This window comes from Oryctolagus cuniculus, chromosome 1 (genome assembly GCF_964237555.1).
Source record: "Oryctolagus cuniculus chromosome 1, mOryCun1.1, whole genome shotgun sequence".
NCBI classification, from domain to species: domain Eukaryota; kingdom Metazoa; phylum Chordata; class Mammalia; order Lagomorpha; family Leporidae; genus Oryctolagus; species Oryctolagus cuniculus.
Window position 1 is genome coordinate 204,531,926 of NC_091432.1, and position 7,168 is coordinate 204,539,093.

The window sequence follows — 7,168 nt, forward strand, 5'->3', positions numbered from 1 at the left end:
TGGCCTCAGAATCAGCCCTAAAGGCATTCGAATCTGGCTGAAAAGCCCATGAGAGTATTTTCTAACTTTATTTTAATAATCACTTTGTAAAAGCCAGCAAGAAACTATGGAGCCCATTTGAAAAGATTCAAATAAAGCTATGATAATATCTACCACGGGTATCACATGGGGTATAATTCTCTCTAGGATCAAGAGAAGTCTCCATTATTGTGCAAGAGGACTAGACAGCATACAGTGTAAGAAGACACAATCTAGTGGGTTCAGCAACTGCAAAATCAAGATCTAGAATTTCAGCTCTAGATTTAAGTGAGGATTTGTCACTCTTAATCTCTTCCAGGCTGTGTTGGATTCCATAGCTGGAGTAGAGAGCAAACCCATTCAGCATCTGGACCTTAAATTAATGCAGGTTCCAGCTGTCATCTGTATCATAAGATACACATTCACAAAGATGCTCATGTGGGAAGAGATGCAAAGCAGGCACCCTAAAGTGAGGGGGCATAGAGCTCTGTGGCTGTCTCCCGATGACCCCAGTAATTCCAGTAATGAGCATCAGGAGCAATACAAGCACTGCTATGCACACTGAGTCTCCAGAGAGCAGTGGAATTGCCACTGGATTAAGCATCAGGCAAAGGGGAGTCAGCAGTGGAGCATGCACTGTGGAACAAACCTAGACTATTTGGCCAGAGAGTGGGGTGGGGTTAGAATTGATTGGGCAAAACAGTTCCTGCGGGGTCAGCTTCTCTGCTTCAGATATTTTCTGCCCCTGAAACTCTTCCTCCTTATCCCCAATCTTCATCTCCTGGCCAATCTAACAACTGAGAATGAGAACATAGAGAGCCACCAGGGAATAAACAGAGTCACAACTGACATGAGGTCTACAAGATCAATGAGTTCAAAGATAAATGTTGTAGTAACATCAGATGTGGGGAGCAATCCGGACTAGACTAAGTTACTCGAATTGGGACTTGTTCTATGCATCTGCTCTCCCACAATATGGCGCTGGGAGAGAAGTGAACAGCTTCCGCACAGCTGCCTCCAGTTCAACCAATTAACTGTAGGACTTGCTCCTGATTGGAGAGCAGCGTACTCGGCGTGTGGGCAGCCGAGTTGGGATTGGCAGAGGAGGACTATAAAGGAGGAGAGAGACGGCATGCACCGGGAACATCTAAGGGGAACATCTATCTGAAGGAACACCTGTGCAGCCCCCCAGAGAGCCGGCCGGCGGTGTGCCGCTCCCCTGCGGAAGTGGGGAATGTGGCCAGGGGGAACTGCCCTTCCACGGAGGTGGAAGGGATAGTAGCCAACCCGGGAAGAACCAGCAGCAAACCCGGGGAGGGCCGAGCAGACGAAAGAACAGCGCAGGGTCCTGTGTCGTTCCTCCACGAAGAGGGGGAGCGACATAGTGGTGCCGTGACTCGGATAGGAAACTTAGGACGGATATGAAACTTAGGAGGGAAGAAACGGGAAGAACTAGGGAAAATATCGGAGAGAGAAACTAGCAAACAGCCTAGGGAAAATACCGGAGAGAGAGACTAGCAAACAGCCTAGGGAAAAGCCGGACGAAAAGGGTGCCGGAGGAAGCTGTTGAAAGCCTAGGCATAGATTCGGATACGGACTACGGGGGGAAGCTGGGAGAAATCTCTAAGGTCGAAAGCGAAAGTGAAAGCTAGAACAAACAGACTCGGACGCGGACTGTGGGGAGAGGCCAGGAGAAATGAGGGAGGAATATCGTTGGAGGAAAGTTTGGGGAAACATACCGGGTAGAGAAAAATGTTAGGGAAAATGAAGCCGCGGGGGGGCAGGCCGAGGCGGATACGAAAGCCACTTTGGGATTCTCAAGTTAGCCCGGGAATAGGGGGCGAAAAGTTGAAACCAGAAGCTGAGACGCAAGCCAGGTTGGGATCCGTCTGATTAGCCCGGGGAGCAAAGGACGGGAAGCCAAATCGTGGGGCGGAGACGTACGCTGGGTTGAATTCGCCAGGCTAGCCCGGGGAACTTAGATTGAGTGCTAGTGGCGGACACGTAAGCTACGCTGTGTTACTCGCGGAAGCCGCCGCGTGCAGAGAGAGCACGGGGCGTGAATAGATAGGGAACGCTGGCGTAGGCCGTGGTTCAGACGCGAAAGGGTTAAGTGCAAGACCGCGGAGCGCGCGAAGCCAAGCCGCGCAAAGCCGAGCCGCGCAGATGAGGCTCGGGCTGAAGCTGCGCGGAGCCGTGAAGCTGCCGGCAGCGCGAGGCGCCGGGAAGCTGCAGGGATAAGAGAAACAGAAGTTTAGAAGTAAAGTGAGAAAAATAGGAATGCTGGAAGATAGAAGTAAAATGGGAGAAATAGGAATGCCCGGAGATAGAGAAATAGAGAAAAATAAGGCCTCCCCTCAACATGCCAATTAGAAGGCTTGGATTCGGTCTGCCCGATTAGTGAGGCGATGAGCACCTGGGCGGCTAGCCGCAGGTCACCGAAGACAGGCACGAATTAACATCAGTAAAGCTTCCCCACAATGCAACAATTAGAAGGCTTGGATTCGGTCTGCCCGATTAGTGAGGCGATGAGCACCTGGGCGGCTAGCCGCAGGTCACCAAAGACAGGCACGAATTAACATCAGTAAAGCTTCCCCACAATGCAACAATTAGGAGGCTTGGATTCGGTCTGCCTGATTTAAGGCGGTAAGCGCCAGCAAAGCTCGACCAGAGTATGAGCTGCAGGTCACCGAAGATAGGCACGAACCAACACTAATAAGTCTCCCCCACAATAAGGCAATGAGAAGGCTTGGATTCGGTTTGCCTGATAGGTTTTGTAAGCCCCTGCAGGCAGAGCAGAGCATGCGCTGCAGGGCACCGAACACAGGCACGCATCAGCGCCTAAAAACCTCCTCACAACATGGCGAAGAGAGGACCCGGATTCGGTTTGCCTGATAGGACTTGTAAGAGCCTGTGGCAACTCTAGCAAGTAGAGCAGAGTGTGTGCCGCGGGACACCGAAGACAGGCGCGTATCAACGCTAAAAAATAAAAAGAAAGGGGGATCTGTGGGGAGCAATCCGGACTAGACTAAGTTACTCGAATTGGGACTTGTTCTATGCATCTGCTCTCCCACAATATGGCGCTGGGAGAGAAGTGAACAGCTTCCGCACAGCTGCCTCCAGTTCAACCAATTAACTGTAGGACTTGCTCCTGATTGGAGAGCAGCGTACTCGGCGTGTGGGCAGCCGAGTTGGGATTGGCAGAGGAGGACTATAAAGGAGGAGAGAGACGGCATGCACCGGGAACATCTAAGGGGAACATCTATCTGAAGGAACACCTGTGCAGCCCCCCAGAGAGCCGGCCGGCGGTGTGCCGCTCCCCTGCGGAAGTGGGGAATGTGGCCAGGGGGAACTGCCCTTCCACGGAGGTGGAAGGGATAGTAGCCAACCCGGGAAGAACCAGCAGCAAACCCGGGGAGGGCCGAGCAGACGAAAGAACAGCGCAGGGTCCTGTGTCGTTCCTCCACGAAGAGGGGGAGCGACAATCAGAGACCACAGTGGCCATATAGCTATGTGTGTGCTGGTACGGATCTAGGCAAGGACACAGGACAGAAGGCCATCTTCTGCTATTGCATAGATCACCTGAGGCACGGGTAACAAACTGTCCAAGAAACTTGTAGAAACAGCACAGAGGGGCCAGTGCTGTGGCATAATGGTTAAACCTGCCACCTTCAGTGCTGCCATCCCATGTCGGTGCCAGTTTGAGTCCTGGCTGCAACACTTCTTATCCAGCTCTCTGCTGTGGCCTGGGAAAGCAGTGGAGGATGGCCCAGGTGCTTGGGTCCCTGCACCCAAATAGCAGATGTGGAAGAAGCTCCTGGCTCCTTTTCACATCAGCATATCTCCGGCCATAGTGGCCATCTGGGGAGTGAATCAACAGATGGAAGAACTCTCTCTGTTTGCCTCTGTCTCCCTGTAAATCTGCCTCTCAAAGAAATAAATATTTTTTTTTTAAAGAGCACAGAAGGAGCCAGCAGTCACAACATAGCTGGTGGGGGCCCATCCAGTATGAGAAATGCTTCAGGCAAAGGGTTTTCTGGCTGTAGCTGGTAGTGACGCATCATGAGGTTAAGTGCAGAGGAGACAGCAAAATATGCCAAAAAGCAGTTGAACAGTGCGATTGCAATGCCCATGGAGATGGGATGCTACAGATTCTTCTGCTTTCCCCATTTAATTGTAGGAATGCAATTAAAACCAACAAATGCATAGAAACAGCCAAAGGCACAAATCCTTCCAACCCCAGAGGGCCCAAACTAGAGGCATCATTGAGTCCAGTCATGGTCAACTCATAGTCCTCTTCTGAGAGCTTCCAGTTGTACAGATCCCTTCGATGAAGCCAGAGATGATGGCAAATCCAAGAATACTTTGGTAACCAGAGCCAGCAATCTAGGGAACAGCAACAAGCCCATAGCAAAGAAGCCTGGATATTCTGCAAGGAGAAGGGGTACATGCAGTGACAAGGTCCCTTTCAGAGTCTCCGAGAAGTGGTTTCCAATCAGGGTGTCAAGAGCAGAGTTCCAGGCCCATCCTACACTGGCTGGGCCAATGATGTCAGAGAGGATGAAGTTTCAGCCAGGTGAGGGCCCAGAGCTCACCCATAGTGAGATAGCTGTAGAGATAGACAGAACCAGAACAGGAAACCTGGGCACCAAACTCTGCTTAGCCCTGCCCTGCCAACACAGAAGGTAGAGCAGTCACCAGGAAGCAGATCACAATGAATGGTCTTGCTTTATCTTTAGCCATTTTGGCAGCCAGCAAGTACATGCCTGCACCAAATGTGCTGCCCACACCCAGGGCAGTTGGATACAGAGTGCTCAGGCATCTCGCTCCAGTGTATGTCTGCATATCAGCTTTTAAAAAAATTTGTGTCTCATAGACACAACATTAGGATCATAGTAATTCTTTCCACTGTACCCACCCTCCCACCCACTGCCCCCCTTCCTTCTCTCTCTCCTGTTTAGTCCAAGAAAGAAAAAGAAACAAAAGAGAAAAAGAAAGAATGGAATAAAAAAACTAAGAGGACTGTTCCTCAATGGTCTAGACAAGGGCTGTTCTGTGTTATTGCTTCTCGAAGGTGATTTTGCCTCCCCCCCTTCTTCTTTTCCCTTCCTTCATCCCTCTTCTTCCTTTTTAGAAACTTAATTGTCTTTAAAGAAGAACCTAAGGATGATACAACTTTTGTGAGGTCTTAGATATAACTGTAACTTATGAGACATAATAATGTCCTCCATTTAATACACTAAAGGGAAGTGATTCTTGAGAACAAGTTTTGCTATTAAGTCACGTGATACAATTTTTCAGGGACAGAGGTCCTGCATGGAAGGTTAGTGAACAGTGACTCTTGTTGTTTACCTAACAAATAAAACTTATGAATGACATCAGTGATCACCCAAGGTTCTTGACATGAGCTGCTTTGGCAATGGAAGCCTTTTGGATCCACTAGATTGACATGGCCATAAGAAAGTGGAAGTTCTCTCCTCCCATCAGAGAAAAGTACATTCTTCACTGGTGGCCACTTCTTTCACTGGGGTCTCACCCACAGGGGTCCTTTCTGTAGGACGTTTTTTTCCAGAGTGTCTTGGCTTTCCGTGCCTGAAATGCTTCCACCTGGGCTTTCCAGCCAGACTGGAATGCCTTAAGAGATGATTCTGAGATCAGAATGCTACCTAAAGAGATTGTCATTCTATGAGTCTATTGTATGGATACATACCAGCTTTTGAACAAATCTGAAGTGCCTGTCACAGCATTCTAGCTGGAATTGAAGAGGATGTTAGGTTCTGGTAAAAAATGACAAAAGCCCAGAGAACTTGTGCAAACCCAGGGAGCTGATTTGGTTTGTGGAGGCTGAGTTCAACTGTTTGGTAGCTCAGGCTTCAGGGCTGCTCTTTGTATGACAATTATTAAAATATATAATCCTAAATCTAGTATTCTTTATTTTTTAAAACATTTTTGATTAACATGTAGTACTTACACATTTTTGTGGGGTACAGTGTAGTACTTCAGCACATTTACACAGCATAAACCAATCCATGAGGCAACTAGTCTTAAGGATTTCTTTCTTTCTTTGAAAGAGAAAACTACACACATAGAAAAATAGAAACAAAGATGTATATCTTCCATCTTCTTGTTCACTCCCCAGGTAGCCACAACAGCCAGGTCTGGGCCAAAGCCAGGAGCCAGGAACTCCATTTCTGGTCTTCTCACATGGGTGGTATGGGCCCAGGTAATTTGGCCATCTTTTCCTGCCTCCCCAGCCACCTTAGCAGGAAACTGCATCAGAAGTGGAGCAGCCAGGACTTGAGCCAATGTTCTGATACAGGACACTGGCATTGCAAGTGGCGGTTTAACTCATTGCCCAGCAATGCTAGCCCCAGGCATTTTATCTCACCTTTATCTTTTCTTTGTATTTGGAGCCTACCAGCTCCTGTCTTCTTCCTGTTCTTTATATGTTTTATAATATAGTGTTGTGACTTATGGTTGCCCCACTGTAATATGGAACATTAGAACTTGTTATTTCCATCTGTGTTTTTGACTTTGTTCATAACCTCACTTTGTCTTCTTCCAAACTTCCCTGTCTTTAGTAATCACTATTCCAAGCTCAGATGGACTAATTTTTTTAAACTTCCATATATGATAATATACAATATTTGTTCATGTCTGGCTTACTTCACTTAATGATCTCCAGTTCCATAAATCTTGTTGTAAATGTTGATATTTCATTCTGTTTTATTGATGAGAAATATTCCATTATATAAATATACAGTATTTTTTCTTTTTTAAGATTTATTTTATTTATTGGAAAGAGTTACAGACAGAGAGAGAGAGAAAGAGAAGTCTTCCATCAGCTGGTTCACCCCCCAGATGTCCTGCAATGGCTAGAGCTGCGCTGATCCAAATCCAGGAGCCAGAAGCTTCTTCTGGGTCTCCCATGTGGGTGCAGTGGCCCAAGGACTTGAGCCATCTTCTACTGCTATCCCATGCCATAGGATTGAGTTGGATTGGAAGTATAGCAGCAGGGATACGAACCAGCACCCATATTGGATGCCGGCACTTCAGGACAGGGCTTTAACCCACTGTGCCACAGCACCAACCCCATACAGTATCTTTTCTTTACCCATGCATCCATCAATGGACACCTAGGTTGATTTAA

At 48.0% G+C, this 7,168-nt stretch overlaps 1 pseudogene; it reads right to left on the reverse strand.

Annotated features, from left to right (window-relative positions):
- Positions 1 to 220: 220 nt before the first annotated feature.
- LOC100343015 (cationic amino acid transporter 3 pseudogene) lies at positions 221 to 4,863 on the reverse strand (annotated as a pseudogene).
- Between the last annotated feature and the right edge of the window lie 2,305 nt (positions 4,864 to 7,168).